The following is a 22,293-nucleotide window of genomic DNA, read 5'->3' as shown; positions in this document are numbered from 1 at the left end:
AAATAAAAGGAATACAAATTGGAAAAGAAGAAGTAAAACTGTCACTGTTTGCAGATGACATGATACTATACATAGAGAATACTAAAGATGCCACCAGAAAACTACTAGAACTAATCAATGAATTTGGTAAAGTTGCAGGATACAAAATTAATGCACAGAAATCTCTTGCATTCCTATACACTAATGATGAAAAATCTGAAAGAGAAATTAAGTAAACACTCCCATTTACCATGGCAACAAAAAGAATAACATACCTAGGAATAAACCTACCTAAGGAGACAAAAGACCTGTATGCAGAAAACTATAAGACACTGATGAAAGAAATTAAAGGTGATACCAACAGATGGAGAGATATACCATGTTCTTGGACTGGAAGAATTAATATTGTGAAAATGACTATAGTACCCAAAGCAATCTACAGATTCAATGCAATCCCTATCAAATTACCAATGGCATTTTTTACAGAACTAGAACAAAAAATCTTAAAATTTGTATGGAGACACAAAAGACCCCAAATAGCCAAAGCCGTCTTCAGGAAAAAAAACGGAGCTGGACCAATCAGACTCCCTGACTTCAGACTATACTACAAAGCTACAGTAATCAAGACAACATGGTACTGGCACAAAAACAGAAATATAGATAAATGGCATAAGATAGAAAGCCCAGAGATAAACCCACACACCTATGGTCAACTAATATATGACAAAGGAGGAAAGGATATACAATGGAGAAAAGACAGTCCCTTCAGTAAGTGGTGCTGGGTAACCTGAACAATTACATGTAAAAGGATAAAATTAGAACACTCCCTAACACCATACACAAAAATAAACTCAAAATGGATTAGAGACCTAAATGTAATACCAGAGAGTATAAAACTCTTAGAGGGAAACATAGGAAGAACACTCTTTGAAATAAATCACAGCAAGATCTTTTTTTGATCCACCTCCTAGGGTAATGAAAATAAAAACAAAAATAGACAAATGGGACCTACTGAAACTTAAAAGCTTTTGCACAGCAAAGGAAACAATAAACAAGACGAAAAGACAGCCCTCAGAATGGGAAAAAAATATTTGCAAATAAATCAACGGACAAAGGTTTAATCTCCAAAGTATATCAACAGCTCATGCAGCTCAATATCCAAAAAACAAACAACCCAATCCAAAAATGGGCAGAAGACCTAAATAGACATTTCTCCAAAGAAGACATACAGATGGCCAAGAAGCACATGAAAAGCTGCTCAACATCACTAATTATTAGAGAAATGCAAATCAAAACTACCATGAGGTATCACCTCACACCAGTTAAAATGGGCATCATCAGAAAATCTACAAACAACAAATGCTGGAGAGGGTGTGGAGAAAAGGGAACCCTCTTGCACTGCTGGTGGGAATGTAAATTGATACAGCCACTATGAAGAACAGTATGGAGTTTCCTTAAAAAACTAAAAATAGAATTACCATATGATGCAGCAATCCCACTACTGGGCATATACCCAGAGAAAAGCATAATTCAAAAGGACACATGCACCCCAATGTTCATTGCAGCACTATTTACAATAGCCAGGACATGGAAGCAACCTAAATGCCCATCGACAGACGAATGGATAAAGAAGATGTGGTACGTATATACAATGGAATGTTACTCAGCTATACAAAGGAACACAACTGGGTCATTTGTAGGTATGTGGATGGATCTAGAGGCTGTCATACAGAGTGAAGTAAGTCAGAAAGAGAAAAACAAATATCGTATATTAACACATATATGTGGAACCTAGAGAAGCGGTACAGATGAACCGGTTTGCAGGGCGGAAACAGAGACACAGATGTAGAGAACAAACGTATGGACACCAAGGGGGGAAAGTGGTGGGGTGGGGGGGGTGGTGTGGTGAATTGGGCGATTGGGATTGACATGTATACACCGATGTGTAGAAAATGGATCACTAATAAGAACCTGCTGTATAAAAACCAATTAATTAATTAAAGAAAAATTCCTAAGTAACTTTTCCATTTTCTGGATCATTTAGGATGATTTGAAGGTGTTCCCTCCAGAATACTTGCTGTGAATGATTTTTAAAGCACACATGTACTTAATTACTAATTTTCCTGTAAATACCAGACTACAAGGAAGAATCAGACTTAGGGAAGTTAAGTGACTTCTCCATAGCCAAAGACTGTTCATAGGCTTGATCCTTACACTTGTCTTTGATCTTTTCAGAGTGAAGAATCTCACTCATCATTTGCAGAGGCAGTGTATTAAATAGTTCTTCTTACTGCTTCTTCAGTGTATTTTCCACAGCATTACAATAAACTACTGCTCAAATAATTGACAGAGAATATTACTAAATCCTGAAAGTGTCTTTGAAACAAGCAAAAATGATTAAATTAAGTCCAGGGCAGTTTTAATATTTAATAATACCAGCATTCACCTGGCTAGAGCTTCTTGGGCTATAATGGATGTCTCCCTTTCATCAGCTACTTTTAACAGGCCCTGTGGAATCTGCCTTCGAAATGATGTTGAAATCTTTTCCTCCCTCACATCTAGCCCTCCAAGCTTGCTTGGATCCTTGTTATCCGTACCCTCGTACACTGCAATGGCCTAAAATTAGAGTCCTGCTTCCCCAAATCATCCACCATTTTGATACTATTAATTATTGTTGTAAAAGTCAAATCTGATTTTTAACTTTTTTACTTAAAAACCTCTAATCACTTCCCATTGCAAAGTCAAAGGCCAAATTCTATATGGGACAAACATATATGCATACTTTCACTCTTAGATTCTGCCACTTCCCACTATGTGCTAATTCTTAAGCTCACAGGCTACTTGAAAAAGAGCTCGTTATATGCTCTCTCATTTCTGTGTCCCCTTGGTTTGCGACATTCATACCTAGAAAGGTTCAATTTCTTTTAGATTCACCTAGAATGCTACCTTTCCTGTGTTTTTACTGTCCCTTGGAAGACTAAACCTTCCTTTCTGTTCCAAATCTTCTACAGAAGCATTTTATAATGTGGTCTTGGAATTACTTGAGCATCTGTTTCATCCACTGAATGGTGAGCTCTCTCATAAGGTGAAGAACTATGTTTGACTATTTTTTAATGTGTATATTTTTCACTTGATAAAGGGTCCATCATAGAGGAAGATTTTTTAAAATACTTCTTTCACTTTAAAAAGGGTCTGGAAAACATTCAGTAGGTATTCCTGAATATCTGTCTGCTTTTGAGTTAGTTTTTTAATACATACAGATCCAAGTTAGATTCTATTATTTAAAATATATAATACTCTTATCACTGTCCCTAGCATTTAGTAAAGGTAAAGAGAATTTGGTTAACATTATATTCATTGTTGCTACTATCTATTCGAGGAAATATCTCAAACTGAAGAAAAAAAAAATCCAGATAATGTGAGATACAAAGAAGCTGCAAAGATCAACATCTTTGATCTCTATAAACAAAATGTTTTTCTACACTTCAATGTATTTTTAACTCGATAAACATTTATCAAGTCCAATTAAACCAAAAAAATGGGATTAGCTATAGTATGCTATATATAAATACACATGTCATTATCCCTGAAATTCAAATATTTCCATTTAAAACATAAATGAAGTTAAGAAACAAAGCAAATGAAAAATAAAAATTTAGCTTAAATGGTACATTTCTATACGGTATACGTAGTATCTTTCTATTGATTAGAATATCTGATTCGGTACACTGTCAGTATCACTAACCATGTAGCTGAAGCGCTTGTAAACAAAGAGAACACACTACTTACCATTTACAGTAGCGAAGTTAATAGGACAGTATCTCTTTCTGCACTTGGGTCTTCTCATTTTATGCCACACAGTGATACATAGATTTGCTTATTAGTGATTATTCCCTTTATAAGAAATCATATTTATCTAGAAAAATTCTACTGCCTATGGACAATCCAAGTTTTGTTGTTTACTTAGTTTTTGGAGAGTTATCTTGGGCAATTTTTTATTTAAAAAATTTAGTTAAAATTGACAAATATTTAAGAGATATAGTTGTATCTGTTCTTTTTTTTTTTAACATTGGAATTTACTGTCCAATATGGTAACCACTAGCCACATGTGGCTTGTGAAATATCCCAAATTTAAGTGTGCTCTAAGATCTTAAAGACTTAGTACAAAAATTAACATTAACAGGTCATATATGAAATAGATCATGTAATCATGCGTGTAAAAATATATGTATATATACATGTTTAAATATATACATACATATGTGTATACATATATGATCACATGCTGAAATAATACTTTGTATTTACTGGGTTAAATAAAATAGCAAAATTAATCCCATTGTTTTCTTTTTTAATGTGGCCATTAGACAGTTTTAAGTTGCATATGTGGATCACCTTATATTTCTCTTGGACAGCACTAGATTAGACACTTTGTTCCTAGAATGAGTCATACCTTTGTTTTCCTTTTTACTGTGTTAAATATTATTGAAAGAGAATTACAGGATTAATTGCTCTAGTAACCAAATTTTAGAGATGAGGAAATGGAGGTTCAGAGATACACTTGCCTAGGGTCCTAAGGCTAACCAGAGAGCAGAACAGCAGAACTGGAACACAGATTTCTAGACTTGCAATCCTGAGCCAAGTTATTGGCAAAGTAGCAGATAACAATGACAAGCTGTTGGAAGAACAAACGGAGAGATAGTGTTTCCATGCTGTGTTGCATTCATCTAAGAGATTCTGACATGAATCCTCCTTGTGGGCAGTAGGGAAAAAGGCAAAGCAATTGTGTTCAATAGTAATAGTGACAAAGTTAGCTTCATAAAAAACCTAATAAATTCCAATATGGGGGCCTTAAGCAGTAAGAGATATGACTGATGAAATGAACCTGTTAAAATATTGCCGACCACCCCTATAGTTTGGTGACTTTGTTTACAAAGTAGGAAGAATGAGACTGAGTCAATGAATGAAAAATAAAACCCACATTTCTTGGGAAGGAGGCATCCGTCTTTTTCTATTTGTAAATGCTGACGAGCAGAGTTTAAGGAGGGCTAATGTCACCCATTCATCTTAATTAAAGAGTTAATTGCTCGTGTATCCTGATTTAGTTAGCTGAGCCTGGTAGCGTGGGAAGCCTTTCCCTCTATGTATTTTATTGACCAATGTAATGACATCATCAGTAAGTCTCAGGATTTATTCATGCTTCAGTCTATCCTTATAATGTTAATAGCCTTGTACATGATAAAACTTTCAAGAGGAAAGGAGCCCTTGTGCCTGGCACAGAATACAAAAAGGACAATGGCTGCTAAATGCCTGGCTTCAGCCGTCACTGAAGCATTCCCGCAAGTCTAGAGTCACAAAAATAGTAAAAAGTCATTTTAATTGCTAGTTTTCATAAAATGTTTGCATGTGGAATCATGTAGCAGGTTTTTACAGTTGCACATTAAATATCTGAAAGTTAGCAGTTTCTATGCTACCTAACCATAGGCAGGCAAGGGTGGAGTAAGGTCCTGCTGTTAGCAGGGTTAAGACAATTGCTTTGGAGTGAGAACTGTTAAAGAGTATCTTTAAAACACACATACTCACACACATTCAGAAAATAATCGAGACCAAATAATGACCCATAACTTGGATGAAGGGATTCCGAAAAACAAGGTTTTTCAACCTGGAAACAGAATTTGTCCTCAAAATTCTCTTCCATTTCTAATCATATAAATAACATGTTTAGATCAACTAAAAGGCTACAGTGGATACATGACTAATTTTAGACTCATACCCTTTGCTAATACATTTGAAAAAATGGAAAAAGAGGCAAAAATCAAAGAACAGCAGGGAAAAAGTACTATCTTGAGGGCATACAGAAGCAAAAACACAGAAATGATGTTCAGAGTTAATGGGCCTTTTTGTGACTCTTTTCACACAGAGCTATAAGCAGTCCTAGTTAAAGTTAATTAAAGTTAGTGCCTTGCTTCTACAACCGAAACTGGTTCAAGAATCATACCGTGTTTCTGAGCTGCTGATTACATATTAAATGTCAAATTATGGCCAAGGTAAAACTGTGGTTATATTAAGAAAAATGAATAACTACACAAGGTTAGAAGGCAGAAGTTTTAAACCTGTGTGTGTAATGTGTGTGTGTATAGGTATACAGCATTAGTTATAACTAGATAATATAACATACAATATAATATACATAGTATAGTTCTTTCTTACAGGCGGACACATCCCAATAGCCTTAGATTGATTATGTAATTAATCTGCTCCTCAGTTTTCACATCTATAAAATGGTGACAATTACGGTATTTCTCCCACGGAGTTATTGCGAGGGTGAAATGAGTTAATGTCTATAACACTTAGAACACTGCCTGATGTGTGTTAAGCACCATAAAGGTGTGAAATCATAATTATTCTTATGAGTAAGTCTGTCCTTTTAAGATCATGATTCATTAGGGTCTCCGTAATGTACAGTTTGACTTTGAGCTTTAGAAAATTCATTTCTCCATTCTGTCTCAAAGTTTTAATTGTTTTTTATATGTAAGAAAAACTAATTTTGTTGCAATTATATACAGCAGCATCTATGTACAGAGAGGCAACACTGGGTTGCAGTTAAGATTCAAGGCTCTGAAGGGAAGCAAACCTGGGCTCATACCCACTTTCTACCTCTTTGTAGCTCTGTGACCTTGAGAAACAGGCCTAACATATCTAAGCTTTGGGTTTCTTTTTTATTAAATGAGGATAAACGTAAGATACTCCTATAGTACTTGTGAAGATTACAGAATACAATGGTTGTAAAATCATAAAATCATATCTCACAATAATAACGATAGCATTTCTATTTCTTCTCCTTTTAATTATGAGAACAATGGTGATATGTAAGAGAAAAAAATCAAAAAAGACATACTGTTGAATATTAATAGTTGTTGTCCCTGGAAGTCAGATAATGAGTCATTTTCCCCTTGGTTTTCCACATTGCTCTTTTTCCCACAGTGAGCATGGTGGAGGTAAGTGACGAGTGTGTGCTGGAAACCAAGTGGTACAGTTCAGAGGAAGGAGACCCTATTTCCAGTTGTGGGTGATTAACTCAAAGTTACTAGACATATAGGGATTCTCTAGGTGGAAATGGAGGGGAGTTATTTCAGATAAAGGGGATTGGGCCAAGTTTCCAACATGGAAGCACAGTCTGTAATAGGGAAAAATGAACAACCCTAATGTGATGTTCCTGAGGATCTGTGGAAGGACAAAAGATGAGGTTGAACAACTGGGTAAGAGATTAAAGAACTTGAAACTTATTCTGTAGTTAGTAAATGGCCACTTAAGTGGGTGAGAAAGGGGACACTGGAGTCCCAAATTAAGCAGTGCTTAGATTTGAAAGCAACGTGTAGGGCAAAAATCAGAGATAGGCGAAATTTGGCATGAAGATCATTTAAATCTCTCATAACCTATAGCATGGAGGAGATGCATCTCATATGATGGTTATGTATACAACCCAAACAAAAATTTTAGAACTACAGAGCTAGACTAAGGAAGGAACAAAAGAAAGTCTTTGGATAGGTATTTGCAGGCTTCCAAAATATTTCATCTTTAAGAGAAGTACTTAATGAATCCCTAGTAGTGAAAAGAAGTGGGAATCATGTTGTGTTTCTGAGTCCCCACTGATTTTAGGCCATTCTATACTAATATTAAACAGCTCTAATTTTTTCTTTTTTGTGGTATGCGGGCCTCTCACTGTTGTGGCCTCTCCCGCTGTGGAGCACACGCTCCGGACGCGCAGGCTCAGCGGCCATGGCTCACGGGCCCAGCCGCTCCGCGGCATGTGGGATCCTCCCAGACCGGGGCACGAACCCGTGTCCCCCGCATCAGCAAGCGGACTCCCAACCACTGCGCCACCGGGGAAACCCAGCTCTAATTTTTATACATGTTAATAGATTTGTGAAGTGCTTTATCTGAAAGCACTTACCAGTTTTACTGGTACCAAAGTAAGTGGGATATAAAATGCACATGTAAGACTGTCAGTTAAGGATCTAAAGTAGAAATCAAAAGGATTAGAAAACAAAGTCGCAGAGACTGATTGAATGATAGAATCAAGGATGCCTTAAAGGACTTAGTAAGATATGAGACCACTGGCACACATGATAAAATATAGTTAGGGGACTGTTTTAGGTGAGTGGCCAGAAAGGATGGAGATGTTCTGACTTGTTGACATTGAGGTGAGAAGATATATCAAGTATCAGTCATCCAGCAGAACAACAACGCTCAAGAAGGACATTAGGATGGATGATAAAGGTTTCGAACATAGATGGAGTTGACTGGGAAGACAATACTTTCACAGTCAGAATTTAGTTCTCTATTCATAAAACCTGACTTACGAGAATGGGATTCTTATTTGTGTCATACTCTTAACTCCTCTAATTTTAACTAAAATTAATGAGGCGACCATCTGCAGGGGGATCCTATAAGGACTAAGGAGTTGGGTCTTATCTTTAGCATTAACAACTCCATGAGGTTAGATTCATTAGATTTCTTATACCAGTTCTTAAGGCGACTTAATAAAGGGTGTATTCAGACTTCCCTTTAATTATGACTTTCACTACTTTGTCATGATACAATCCAGAAATAGTTAAACAGTTTTAAGCTTTTTCCCTTAAGGCAAAATCAGCTTTATACTTACAGCTATCAAAACATCTTTAGGTTGTTATGTATTTTTTTTCCTACTAGGATGAGTATATGTTCAAATTATAATTATAAAATAATGAACACTTAATAGGAAGAAGACAGATGTTCTCCAACTGAAGTGATGGGAGAAAGGTCATGGCTACTTCTGGAAATGATTTCAAATTTAAAAAAGACTAGAAATGTTGACAGTTTATACAAAATAATAACAATGGCTACAAGTTATTGAGCACCTTACAATATGTTAGTCCCTGAATTAAAATGTTTATACATGGTATCACATTTAGTCTTCCAACTTTTCACAGAGCAGATACATATTACCCCGATTTTAAGAAAAAAGAGAAATTTGAGGTGAGAAATATAATTCGCCCAAAGGCCACACCCTTGGAAAAGTTGAAACCAGGATTCAAACTCATATCTGTTTAACTTTGAAGCTCAACTCTGTCCACCACACCCAACTGGTGGCCCAATTTTATCAACACTGTTCACTCAAGTTAAATATCCACTGCAAAATGTCTTTTGCTTGTAGTTGTACTATTTATCAAAACTTTAAATAACTCCAAGTGAAGTAATAACCCTGAAAAATATTTGTTGTAGACAGCCAAAACCACTTGAATAACATTAAGTTTTCGTAAAACTGAGTCTTATTTTGAGATATAGTTTCTTTTTGATAGAAGTATTTTTTTAATAAATGAAACTCTGGACAAGTGTAGTATAAGAATGGAACCTCTTCCAATACTATCTATTTACTAATAAACATGTGCAGAGAGCGGAACAGAGGACTTATAATTCTTTGACTGTATCTGGTAGCAAAGACTTCTGATATTGTCATGTAAAAAACTGAAGAATAAAACCTCCCAAAAAGCTGAAGTAGGAAAACGGGACAAACTGAAAGATAGGTAGAGAACGGGCCATCAAGAACCTTAACAGCACAGAACCACGGACACAAGAAAGAAAATAAAAATGGCTGAGAGAAAATGTTCAGGAGACTTCAGAGCAAAAAATAAAGACGTTAATCTCATGATAAACATAACACTTTGAAGGAGGAAAAGCCGGCACAATCTCATTCCACCGAATTGAAATGATTCAGTCAGGATAAATAAATTTTTTAAAGATTCAAAAGAAAAGGGACCAGAGAAATAAAGTTAAAGACAATCCAATACAAAAATAAATGACAGGGCTTGCCTGGTGGCGCAGTGGTTGAGAGTCCGCCTGCCGATGAAGGGGACACGGGTTTGTGCCCCGGTCCGGGAAGATCCCACATGCCGCGGAGCGGCTAGGCCCGTGAGCCATGGCTGCTGAGCCTGCGCGTCCGGAGCCTGTGCTCCACAATGGGAGAGGCCACAACTGTGAGAGGCCCGCGAACCCCCCCCCAAAAATAAATAAATAAATGACAAAGCAGGCAGAGAAATTTTGTATTGACAAGAGAGACTGATTCTCCACATCAGAATGACAGAACCTGGGGAAAGAGAGAGGTTCCTTATTTCCAAATAAGAGTGATGGGGGGGGGCAATTAAGAAAAAAACTAAATAAAAATCAAGTCAGGCTTCCCTGGTGGCGCAGTGGTTGAGAGTCCACCTGCCAATGCAGGGGACACAGGTTCATGCCCCGGTCCGGGAAGATCCCACGTGCCACGGAGCGGCTTGGCCTGTGAGCCATGGCCGCTGAGCCTGCGCTCTGCAACAGGAGAGGCCACAACAGTGAGAGGCCTGTGTACCGCAAAAAAAAAAAAAAAAAAAAAAAAGTGAAAAGTTAAAAATAGTAGAATCCAGAGGAATTCTGTGGCACTAGGGGAAAATGCTATCACAATTAGGATTTAAGTTGAGCAGAAATGCATAAAGAGGTACTGCTACATTGTCCAAAATACTGAACTTTACAATCAATAAATACAGGTGTTTAGTTCATTCATATATACTGGTATTGAAAGCAATCAATAACTCGTAAAAACCTTTGCAAAAGCATAGAGATATTGTCATTAGGATCACAACTAGTTTTGCAAAACTTAGTTCACAGTGGTGGTGTGAGAACTTGGACTTGCATTTAGCAGACTAGAAGCCAACTCTCAAGGCTGCTTTGAGAGGGAGTCGAGCTGGGCCAGGTGATTTAGCTCCAGTTTTCCTTTCTACTAAGCAGGTAAAAGCCATCAGCCCTGCTGACATCACCATGTACTGAAAAGAATGCAAGGCTTCTTCCAAATGGCTGTACCTACTTATTGCTTTGGAAAGGCAGTCTGGTAAAATAGGAAAAGTGTGGGCTGGGAATGAGACAATCTGGATCAGAATCCAGATGCCGGTGCCCATCATTTGTGTGACCTACCAGAACTAATTAACAACCCTGACCCTCAGTTTCTTCATCTACAAAGTGAGAAGAGTAATGTATATTTCATAAAAATGGAGTGAGGATTAAATGAGCAAATGCTCCGTCACATTCTAGGCTTTGATCAAAAAGGATCCTTTTCCCTTAACATCAAATATTATTATTACCATCACCATTCTTACTCTGTTCCTAAATCTGATATGTTGATAACTTTCTTCTTTTAAACGGTTGTGCAATTCTTTTAAATGGTTGCCCCATTTCTTCATATGTAGCATTCACTCCTGTTTCTCTAGTTCTCAAAAAAAAAAAAAAAAATTCTGTAAGTGCCCCAATACCTTTTAAATAAATTATTTTTGCTGTCATTGTTGCTTAAAATAACCAGAGACTTTCTCCTGATGCCAACTAAAAACCTGGACCTACACAAAAAATAAGAAACACAATGGCTCAGAGGTCAGATAAACTAGGCTTTCTCCAATCTCACCTCTGTTGTACACATCCATTCATTCATATACAGATAATTTAAATGTATCAACTATCAACTAGTAGCTACTGGGCCCTCACTAACCCCCATGGAGATTTCATCCAGTCTCATGGCTTTTTGATACAATTTTTATAGTAATGACACCATATATATATATATATATATATATATATATATATACCCCGCAAGCTCCAACTCTGCCTTGGACTCCAAATGACTTGGATATCCAATCACCAGACTAATCAGTATCTCAGGAAGGATGTTTTACAGACATCTCTAATTTAGCATGCCCCAAACCCAGCTCCAAATCTTTTCCCCAGAACTTGCAATAGACGAACTCACTGTTAAAAGGTACCTACATCTTTCTAGTTGTTCAGGCCAAAATCCCTGAGGTCATCTTTGACTGGCCTTTGTCATTCACACCTCCTATCTATGCTGTCAGATTTATCTCTAAAATATATCCAGAATCGCACTACTCACCACCTTCACTACCACCCACCCTCAGCTTAAGCCATATGTGATTATGCTTCCCTGCATTATTTTAAGACATTCCAAATATTCTCCCCGCTTCCATTCTTGACCTCTTTCAGTCTGTTCTCAACGTGGCCATCTGTGATCATCTGATGAAAGGTAAGTCAGGCCACACCACACCCTTTGTTCAAACTTCCCATTGGCTTCGCATTTCACTCACAGTAAATTGTCTACAACGGCCTAGAAGTTTTCACCCTCCTCTTCCATGACCTGTCTGATCCAACATCGTACTGTTCTCGGTCTCATTCACTCCTTTCCAGCCACTCTGGCCTCCTTGCTATATTCAAGACACGTCAGGCCCATTTCCACCTCATACCTACGCACTGGCTCTTCCCTCTGCCTATAACCCTCTTCCTTTCATCTGTCCTCATGGCTTCCTGCTTCGCCTCCTCAGGTCTTGGTTCAAACGTCACTTTCTCCACAAAAAGTCCCCGATCACTCCCTCCCTAGCCTCTTGTCCTGCTTTATAATTTTCCACAGTGCATTTTCTCCACTTAACATTTTATATATTTTACATAAGGTTTATGCCTACCGTTTGCCTCCCTGCACTAGAATGTCAGCTCTTGGAGGACAGGGAGTGCTGTTTGTTTTTGTTCATTATTTCTTTAGGCCTGGCATATATTGGACATTTAATAAATATTTGTTGAATACATTTAGTGAATGTATCAGACTCTAGAGTACAATAATAAGATAAAGTCCCAGTCCTCAAGGAGCTTAAATTCGAGGTCTGGGTGAGGGGGAGACAGTAAACAGGGATACTTGTATCCAACTTGGAAGGGGAAAAAGAGGCTTCTTAGAAGTAAACGTGCCTTTCCCCTACGGTCTCTACCCGGGCTGCAGTGTCCCCGCCAAGCTTTGGACACGTGCAGAGGGGCCAGCTGTGGACTTTGGGCAGATGCAGCCCCAGGATGACTTGAAAGTAGGGTATCCTTGGCCCTCCTGAAGAAAGGAAATGAGTGGCAGGTGGACAGTCTGTGTATGGAATTATCATATGCCTTTACCTGAGTGAGAAACCTTCCTCCACTGGGACCTCAGATGTCTGACAGCCCTTTGTGACACCAAGATAAGTAATGGTTGAAAGAAACTATTGTCAATGAACCTTTGCATTGAAATTTTGGATTATATCTCAAATTTTAATCAGCAAAACAAAACCCCAGAGGAATAAATTCTGCAGGCCCCAAAGGAACACAAATGGTGGCTCAGTGCCTAGGAATTCATACAAAGGAAAACAACCTGGATCCCACTGAGGATATTACATTTAGTCATCATGTCTCCTTAGGCTTCTCTTGGCTGTGACAGCTAGGCTTTCCTTGTTTTTGATGACCTCAAGTTTTGAAATAGTGGTGGAGGGACTTCCCTGGTGGTGCAGTGGTTAAGAATCTGCCTGCCAATGCAGGGGACATGGGTTCCAGCCCTGGTCCGGGAAGATCTGACATGCTGTAGAGCAACTAAGCTCATGTGCCAAAACTACTGAGCCTGCACTCTAGAGCCTGCAAGCCACAACTACTGAGCCTGCGTGCCACAACTACTGAAGCCCGCATGCCTAGAGCCTGTGCTCTGCAGCAGAAGCCACCGCAATGAGAAGCCCACGCACTACAACGAAGAGTAGCCCCCACTCGCCGCAACTAGAGAAAGCCCACGCGCAGCAACAAAGACCCAACTCAGCCAAAAATAAATAAATTAATTAATTTTAAAAAAGAAAGAAGTAAATGCATTGGCAAGTCACTTAAACACTCTGAATTTTACTTTCCTCATCTGGAAACTAGAGATAATCAATCTATCCCTAAGGATGAGAATTAAATAACATTGGGAATGTAACATCCCGGCCAGAAGAACTGGTACTTCAAAGACATGCAAAATGTGTTCAGCTCCATTGCCACCCTCCCTAAGGATTTTATACTTTCATCTAGTTCTATCTCTGCAGTTTTCTACCTCTCAGTCTTTATGTTAAATATTGAAGGTAGTAAGTGGCAGAACTCTACTGGCTACTATAGGTCTAAGTAAACAATCACATTTTACAGAATCTGTTCAAATATCACTGGTTGTATAATTGTCCTAATCATCTGATTACTGAAAATTAACCAGAATTAATGCAAACTGGTCAAGTAGTTAGCAATTTAGTTGCCTCAAAGATGTCATTAAAAGGATGTTAGCAGGACTGTCTCACTACTCTAAAACTCTCCACTGCAGTGGGCTCTAAAAAGCCCCTTCTGGGGAGCTCTTAGTGGAGGCCACTGGCCATCTGCCTTCTGAAATTATTATTAGCTTTGCACTCAGATGATATCAAAATCCAGGGAGTCCAGCTGAGCTGTGGTTACTGCTGATACTAGGACTATTAACTTGGATATTCTTTTTCCTCTGTCCTATATATCTCCTCATAAAAGATTAGAGCTAAGACATCAGTGCCTCCTGATGCAATGAGTGTTTACATACCTACACACACACACACACACACACACACACACACATTTAGCAAAGAGAACACAAACGTGCTACATCAACTACTGTAACTGGATAATTGTATATAGTTAAATAAATATATAAATATGTGATAATGCTTATATCAAGTAAGTTATTTTGCGCTAGCTTATGTATATACAAATGTAAATTTAAGTGTTCTCTATTGGCTGTTTATGATAAAAGCACTTATGTATACCTTCAGTCATTCTATGAATATATGCTTAGAAATTTTCATGACAAAAGGCTTAACAATACATTAAATTAATTTCACTTCGGTTTGCAAAAGATTTATCGAGTGCGTTTATGAATGTCCAATGAACTGGGAAAACAAGGAAGAATAGGAACTATCTCTACTCAAGGAGGTTTATCAACTAGGACACCATAGACTAAAATTCACACCAGGTAAGATAAAAAAAACTTAAGAAATATGCATGACTATGAAGAATAAGAAGTGAAAATACAGGCAAAACTTAGTGAGGCATATTTTCAACATACTGATGTAATTTAATTAGGGAAAAATTCCACTTATACGTATTCATGTATACCTTTAAATGCCATATGGACTAAAGCATCATATTAAGACCCTCAAATTTAGTTTTTAGACGTTCCAGAATCAAGTATAGCACTGTAATGTTTGAATCAAATATAGGACCCTTTGAAACTGAAGAAAGAAAGAAAAATAGAACCCTGAGCCCTCCTTGAGCTGAAACAGATGGTATCTACTCAAAAGGTAGGAAAAATTTGTTTTCTCTTCACATGGTTGACATGTGACAAAAATGCTGAATGAAATCCTACAAAATAATTATCACTCCAGACCTCATTTTACTTCTAGAGGTATAGACTGCTCTGTTAATGCTTCATTTTAAGATCAGTGAGGCTGGTTTCCAGGAATTTTCCTTCCTTCACAATAGCCAAACTGATATTAAGGGTCAGAGTCTTGCAAAAAGTATTAATGTAGAAAAGAAAATCCATTAAGGTGAGGAAACTAACAAAACAGAATCTTATGCTTGGGGACAAGAATAATTTATTTGTGGATGTGGGACAATGAGTTATTTGGTCTTTCTTCGCAAATGAGATAACTGTCATATCCCATCATATCCCACTACCAAGAATTATATATAACAGCATTTGGTGAAATATGAAATTCTAAAAATACACTGAAAGGCTGGAGTCATCTTAATGGTTTATTATGATAGGTGTTCCTGTGTTTGAAATATCTTCTTTCAGAGAAGACAAATGGGGGCGACATTATTTTAGAAAGTCCACATCTTTTAAAAAGATGGATTAAAAGCTCTTTGAGACAGCTGTGCTGTTTTATTAGGAGAACAACATTTTCTTCCTAAATAGTCCCTGAGGGCAATTGCATGGAATAACCAGGGGACACTTTGGGCTCCATTCAAAACTGAAGCTCAAGGAAATGCTGCAGAGGAGAAGATGGCAGGATAATCACTTTTCCTGCAAATGTAAACGTGTGAATAAGGACAGTGAAGGAAATCAGACTTAAGTCAGAGTAACAATCTCATAGTTTCAGTTGCAAAAGACGTTATCTTTTCTGTAGCACTGCTTCACTGTGGTTAACATCTGGGCTTTGAAGTCAAAGAAAACTAAATTTGAGCACCTTCTCTGTTTTGCAGTCACCTGGGACCTTGATCAAGTTCATCAAACTCCTCACCTCTATATCATTCTCTGTGAAATGGGGACAGTATTTTGTACCTCTCCTGGTGGTTATGAGGATTAAATGAGATAACGCAAGTAATGGCCTTATCAAAGTGACTTTGCTTTGCAGAGGTGAACAAACCTGCTACTTTGGAATTGTATAGCTTAGTAGGTAAGCCCATGGGCTCTGACCTTAGATCCTCAAGATCTGCTCTTTAAAAAGAAAAAAAAAAAAAAAAAAAAAAAGATCTGCTCTCTTACTCCCTGTGTAACTATGAAAGATTGATTCAATCTCTGAACTCCAGTGACGCATCTAAAAAGTAGAGGTGATGTAAGTATCCACCTCTAAATTTGTGAAGGTTAATCACAAAATGCAAAGTGCTTAACACAGTGCCTGACATAATTATAACAAGAGCTAACAGGTACAGGTATAAATATAACCTTAAATAACAATACAATTAATATACACATAATACAAAATTCAGAACTTCTGAGTTTTCTTTTTCTATTTTCAGGGTCTTTTGGTTTTGTTCCATGTCTATTTTCATATCTCTGAAGTGCCTCAGGAGAAAAATCCTAAATATATAACAGATACACAAGGGCACTGTGGAACATGGGCACTGCACCTGTCACCATGTCACTCATAATCACTTTTCCCTGCTCAAATGCGCACACCTGGGGAAGGTTGAAAACTCAGTCTCCTACATTACCCCCATTACAGTTGGGTAGGGAACATCTGGCCAATTAATTTTCATGTGTTCTGGGAGGGTGGATCACCAATTATAACTTTCAAAGGTTCTTATTTTCATTACCTTCCTATCGTTAGCACATGCTAGACTCGGGTAGCTGCTTGCTATGAGAGCTCACACAGCTAACATTCTAGAGGATGATACACAGAGAGGACCACAGATCATACAAGGCAGAACCATAACTGCATATGCTGTTCCCTTCAGACTTTTCTCCTACAAATACACAAAGTGCCTATATGTAAGCCAAGTTAGCCAAGGTATGAAACTAAATACTCTGCCAAAGATAGTAATGCATTTCCTTTTGGACTAACCATGAGGTCAGGCAAAAGTCTTCCAAACATCTTCACTTATTCTGTTTTCTAATAAAGAAAAGGAAATATAGTCTTCAGGATAAGTGTGATGAATCCCCCAAATTTATCCTGAAGAGGGTGGTTCATTCTTAAATAATAAACTATATCTTCCTATCACAAACAATTATTTTCTACTGTAATAATACTCAATAAAAATCATTTTGGGTCCATCTTTGAAGCAGAAATTTAGGGGTAGGAGATATTTATGTAGCCGGCTTTTCTTCTAGGACCCTGTGGTCTGTGTAACTACCATTTGTCCAATAAATACAAGTCTCTTACAGTTCTATGGTGAACTCAACAGGGTTCAGGCTATTGTTTAAGGCTTTTTAAAGAATAAATATCAAATAATCTGAAAAGGCATCTTAAAGGGTAAAAGCGCAGCCATTTTTTTCTGGTTGCTAGCTGCGGAGAATCAAAGGAGAATTTTCTTCCTCTGGACGGCAGACCAATGGAGAATATGCATTTTAGCAATATCTGATGTGGCACAGAATTTCAAGATGCCAGTTCAACACCTATAATCATCCTGAAGCAAGTAGGGCGTATTGGTGCTGGAATACTGGAAGAAAATTTGGTAATCACAATTTTGGTAATCATATATGACAATGGATGTCTACAGATGCATGTATAGGTTATACGTTATGTGCATATGTGTTTATACACATATATCAAGTTTTAGGGGAGGTCAAAAGTTGTATCAGCATCTAGAATTTTGTACTTGTTGAACAATTTGTCCCTCACCAGAGATGATATTGGTTGAATGGAAGCATCTCACTTCCCTTGTCAATGGGGGAGGGGGCGGATTTTAATCATGCTTCGCCAATCAGATACCAATCAGACCCTCCATTAGTTTCTTACCTAGATTTCAGAGCTTCTGTAGTCCCCATCCTTCTATGAGGCTTGACTATTCAGCCATTCATTTGATTCTGTCATAGCCAATATGCTTTAAATTTATTCTTCTGTTTTTCTACTTATATTAGTCAGTATTGGCCTCTGTTGCATGCAACTAATGGTTTCTGAATGATGATGTATACACCCTCCCATGCTTCCTGCAACTTCCCACTTTGCAAAACTGAACACAGGATATGTGTTCTCTCCCACCACCATAAAAAGCAAGACTACCCTGGATTTCACTTTTAAAACAGTCTCACATTCACTTACATTAATAAACTACTCTTTTGAGACCAATGAAACTGACCTACCTATGTGTTTTATTTTCCACTGTCCTACCTACTAAAAACTTTTTAAAAAAAATTAACTTCATTGATTGTGAAACACTGATCTTTTCTCAGCACTTGGACAGAACCTGACTCTATGCAAATAGGTTAGTTCCTCTATTTGGACATCAGTAGCAATATTTTTCCAAGTTTTAAATCATCCACATAACATGTTAAATTATAGTGCCTCTCTTTCTTCTCTGACAGATTCCAACCTTTTGAGTCTCTGCCTTCTTTCTTTGCTACAATAAATTGATCCTTTAAAACATCCAGGTGCAAATGAATTAATGGTCTTCTATTGTGAGTGAGAGTGATGGAAGCCCTCCCCCCTCCTCCTCCGCATTGAGGTCCCTTCCCCTTCTGAGAAACCCACATATCAATTAAACTCACCTGCTAATTAAAAGCTTGTTTGGAAAAATCCTTGCTAGTTAGATGCAAAAGAAAAATGTAAAGGTGTCTAAAAATAGAGGCTTTGAATGTCAATTACTTACTTCCTCCTCAGTTCCTGGTTCCTCGGGTTGAATTGAACGCTGGTGAAGAGCTGGGAGAGGGAAAAAAGAAAGAAAAAAGAGGCTTTTTCACCTATATTTCCCCGAGAGTATATCATTGGTTTAGTAACTTCAGCTCTTTGACAGCAATATCAAGATACACAGTTTTTATTCATGAGATGAAAATACCATCTCTCACTCCTTCTCATACAGCCACACAGATTTCCTGTACAAAGGAGTAGAAACCATAGTTCTCACATGTTGACTGTCAACAGTCAAGCCAGAGCCTTTGTGAGCTGGAATATCAAATGAATAAAAGTGAACGTGGAAAGGATGCTAGGTTTTCTTCCTTAATGACACCAGCTGCTAGATCTTCAACCACCACTCCTCCTTCCTATCTGCTTTTTCTTGAGAAATGGGTCCTAAGGGCAGATTTATATGAACACTAGATTGTCTTCTCTTTCTTGTCTACCCCAGACTTAAAAGCTATATTGCTCTGAAGTAACACGCTAAGTACCAAACTATACAAAATAAAAGAAAATTATAAAAACAGAACTCAGGAGACAGGGAAAGTCACAGGTATGAACAAAGACCTTTTAAATGTACCAGACAATGAGAACAAATTAAATTATTATCTGCCTCAGAAAATGACAGCTAATTGATCCATTTACTCATTCACTCAGTACATTTTTGTTAAAGGTCCACTCTTTGGTAGTCACTGAGTTAGGAGGTGGCATTAGAATTGTAATTACAATCTAGTCCCAGCCCTTGGGGAGTTTACAGTCTAGAAAAGAAACTTAGAGTAATGGAAATTACAATAGCACGTGACAAAGCTGGTAATAGGACAAACACAGGCAGCTAACCCAGATATGGAAGGTTAAACAAAGGCTTTTAGGAATGGCTACAGTTAAGCTAAAGACAAAAGGTTGAAGATAAAGTACATAGGGAGAATAAGAAGAGAGAAAAAGACATTGCAATGCTGTTGAATGGGCACCATGAAAGAGACCATGACACTTTTTGGGGAACTGTCCATACTTCTTTGGACCGGGAGCACAGAGAGTGAAGGAAAAACCCAGAGAAAGACCAAAATATGATGGTATTTTAAACTGCCTTTTGCAATAATCATAAATTAGTGAGTTTTTAAAATAATAGTGTAAGTAGATGGAAATAGGGAAAGACAAAGATTCTCCATTTCAGGATTTCCTTTATGATGTGCAAAACCAAAACAGGGCATATTTAGGTGGCTATGAAAATACTGTTTACAAAAAATTGGGGGATTTAACTGATTTCACATAATTGAAGCCCAAAACAGATATATTCCATAGAGATTTAAATTCACAGGATTAAGGTAGACTGCATGTCACAGAATGAAGATAATATATTGACTAATATAGCAAAGCCCTGTAAAAACATAAACCCTTCATGGAAAAAAAAAATGATTTTCTAATATGTTTATATTCAAAAATAGAACATGGCTTTGAAAAAAGAGAAGATACACACACACAATGGAATACTGCATATCAATGAGATGAAAGCTAATTTTCAATTCAGTTAAGAATTACTGAGCACCTACTATGTGTCAAGCATTTTAATAGGCTCTAGGGCAATCACAGTTGATGAATAATGCAGTCAGGTCCTGAAGCTGAAAAACTAACAGGGAAGCTAGATTATTAAAAAGAACCCTCAGCAAGTGCTCAGTGTTATAATATGTTCCCTCTATTCTATTACCTAGAATATAAGGCAAGTAACATTTCGTATTCACAGCTGTATCACTGGTGCCTAAAATAGTGCCCAGCACAGTGATTAAGTTAAACATGTAACGTGCATCTTGATGAGTGGTCTCTGGATCTGAGGGCTTAAACTCCAGCTTCAATGTAACACTAAGGCTCAAGGCCTTCAATTTTTTCCATATCTTGTTGTTGTCTGAGGCCAGAAGAAACTGTCCTAGCTGTGAAATCCAAAGTTCTTAGATTAAATCCTACGGCCCCAAATTAATCCTCCAAGTTGAAAATCACCTTGGTTTATAATTGCAATGAAAATAAAATTACAACTTCATACCAAGGTCTATTGTCCCGTGATGGTATCTTCACCTTCATGTCAGCATTCCTCTGACATTTTCTACACTCTAGACACATGGACTTTCTATTCATCACGTACATCACACATTTTCATTTTATGGCTTTTGCCCTTTTCTCTCCATCTGGAATGCTCTTCTCCAAGAACTTTGCATGGTTCACTCTTATCATAAAGGTCTCAGATAGAATGTCACATCTTCAATGAGGCCTTCTCTGACCATCCTTTTAAAATGGCCACACTCACCCATCAGTATTATTCTATCACGTCATCCTGCTTTATATTCTTCATAGCAATTCTTATTATTTGACATTTTCCTCTTGCTTGTGTTTCTTTCCAACCGCTACAACTAGACTGTTAGCTCCATAAAGGAAATGATATTCTTTATCATTAAAGGGTGCCTTGCATATAGCAAGTACTTAATAAATATTTGTTTACTGCATAAATGAATAAGTTATCCAATGATAAGCAGACCTTCATTTAAGTTGAGAGGAACTATGGATATTGCTATCTCTAACAGAAAATTCAGGGCAGTAGCCATAATATTACAACTAACCCATTTTTTAGTGATGTAGAACTACATTATAAATGTAAAGTTGGGATCCATTCTTTAAAGGTATTTAAAAAGAATCTATAATGGACTTGGAGGGCATTATGCTAAGTGAAATAACTCAGACAAATTACTGTATGATATCACATATGTGGAATATAAAAAATATTACAAACTAGAGAATAAAACAAGAAGCAGACTCATAGATATAGAGAGCAAACCAGTGGTTACCACTGGGAAGAGGGAAGGGGGGAGAGGCAAGATAGGTGTAGGTAAAAAAAAAGGGTTATTATGGGATTATATGAAATCATGTACGTGAAACTTTTGAAAACTGTAAAGCACTATAGAATTTAAAGAATCTTCCATTCAATTAAAAATATTAAAATAAAAACTATTTTAAAGTAAAAAAAAAATCCATGAACATTTTGCCCACTCCCTCTCCCCTCCCCTCATAAAAAAGGACTTTTTTTTTTTTTAACATCTTCATTGAGTATAATTGCTTTACAATGTTCTGTTAGTTTCTGCTGTATCACAAAGTGAATCAGCATATATATACATATAACCCCATTCCCCCTCCCTCTTTTTTTTTTTTTTTTTTTTGCGTTACGTGGGCCTCTCACTGTTCTGGCCTCTCCCGTTGCGGAGCACAGGCTCCAGACGCGCAGGCTTAGCGGCCATAGCTCATGGGCCCAGCCGCTCCAGCGGCATGTGGGATCTTCCCAGACCGGGGCACAAACCCGTGTCCCCTGCATCGGCAAGCGGACTCTCAACCACTGTGC

The 22,293-nt window shown here is 37.5% G+C and overlaps 1 protein-coding gene across 50 annotated transcripts in view; it reads right to left on the bottom strand.

The window, feature by feature from the left end:
• The window catches only part of LOC307184329 (teneurin-2-like), a 2,867,364-nt gene that overhangs the window by 451,515 nt on the left and 2,393,556 nt on the right, over window positions 1–22,293 (bottom strand). For 49 of the 50 annotated variants that reach the window (XM_079917763.1, XM_079917760.1, XM_079917746.1 and 46 more), the window contains one exon: window positions 18,895–18,944. The exons of the other annotated variant lie outside the window; for it this stretch is intronic. The gene's annotated coding sequence lies outside the window, so the exon portion shown is untranslated. The remainder of the gene's footprint in view (window positions 1–18,894; window positions 18,945–22,293) is intronic. 50 annotated transcript variants of the gene reach the window in all.

This window comes from Stenella coeruleoalba (genome assembly GCF_951394435.1).
Source record: "Stenella coeruleoalba genome assembly, chromosome: 3".
Lineage (NCBI taxonomy): Eukaryota > Metazoa > Chordata > Mammalia > Artiodactyla > Delphinidae > Stenella > Stenella coeruleoalba.
This window is presented reverse-complemented; position numbering and strand designations above follow the sequence as displayed.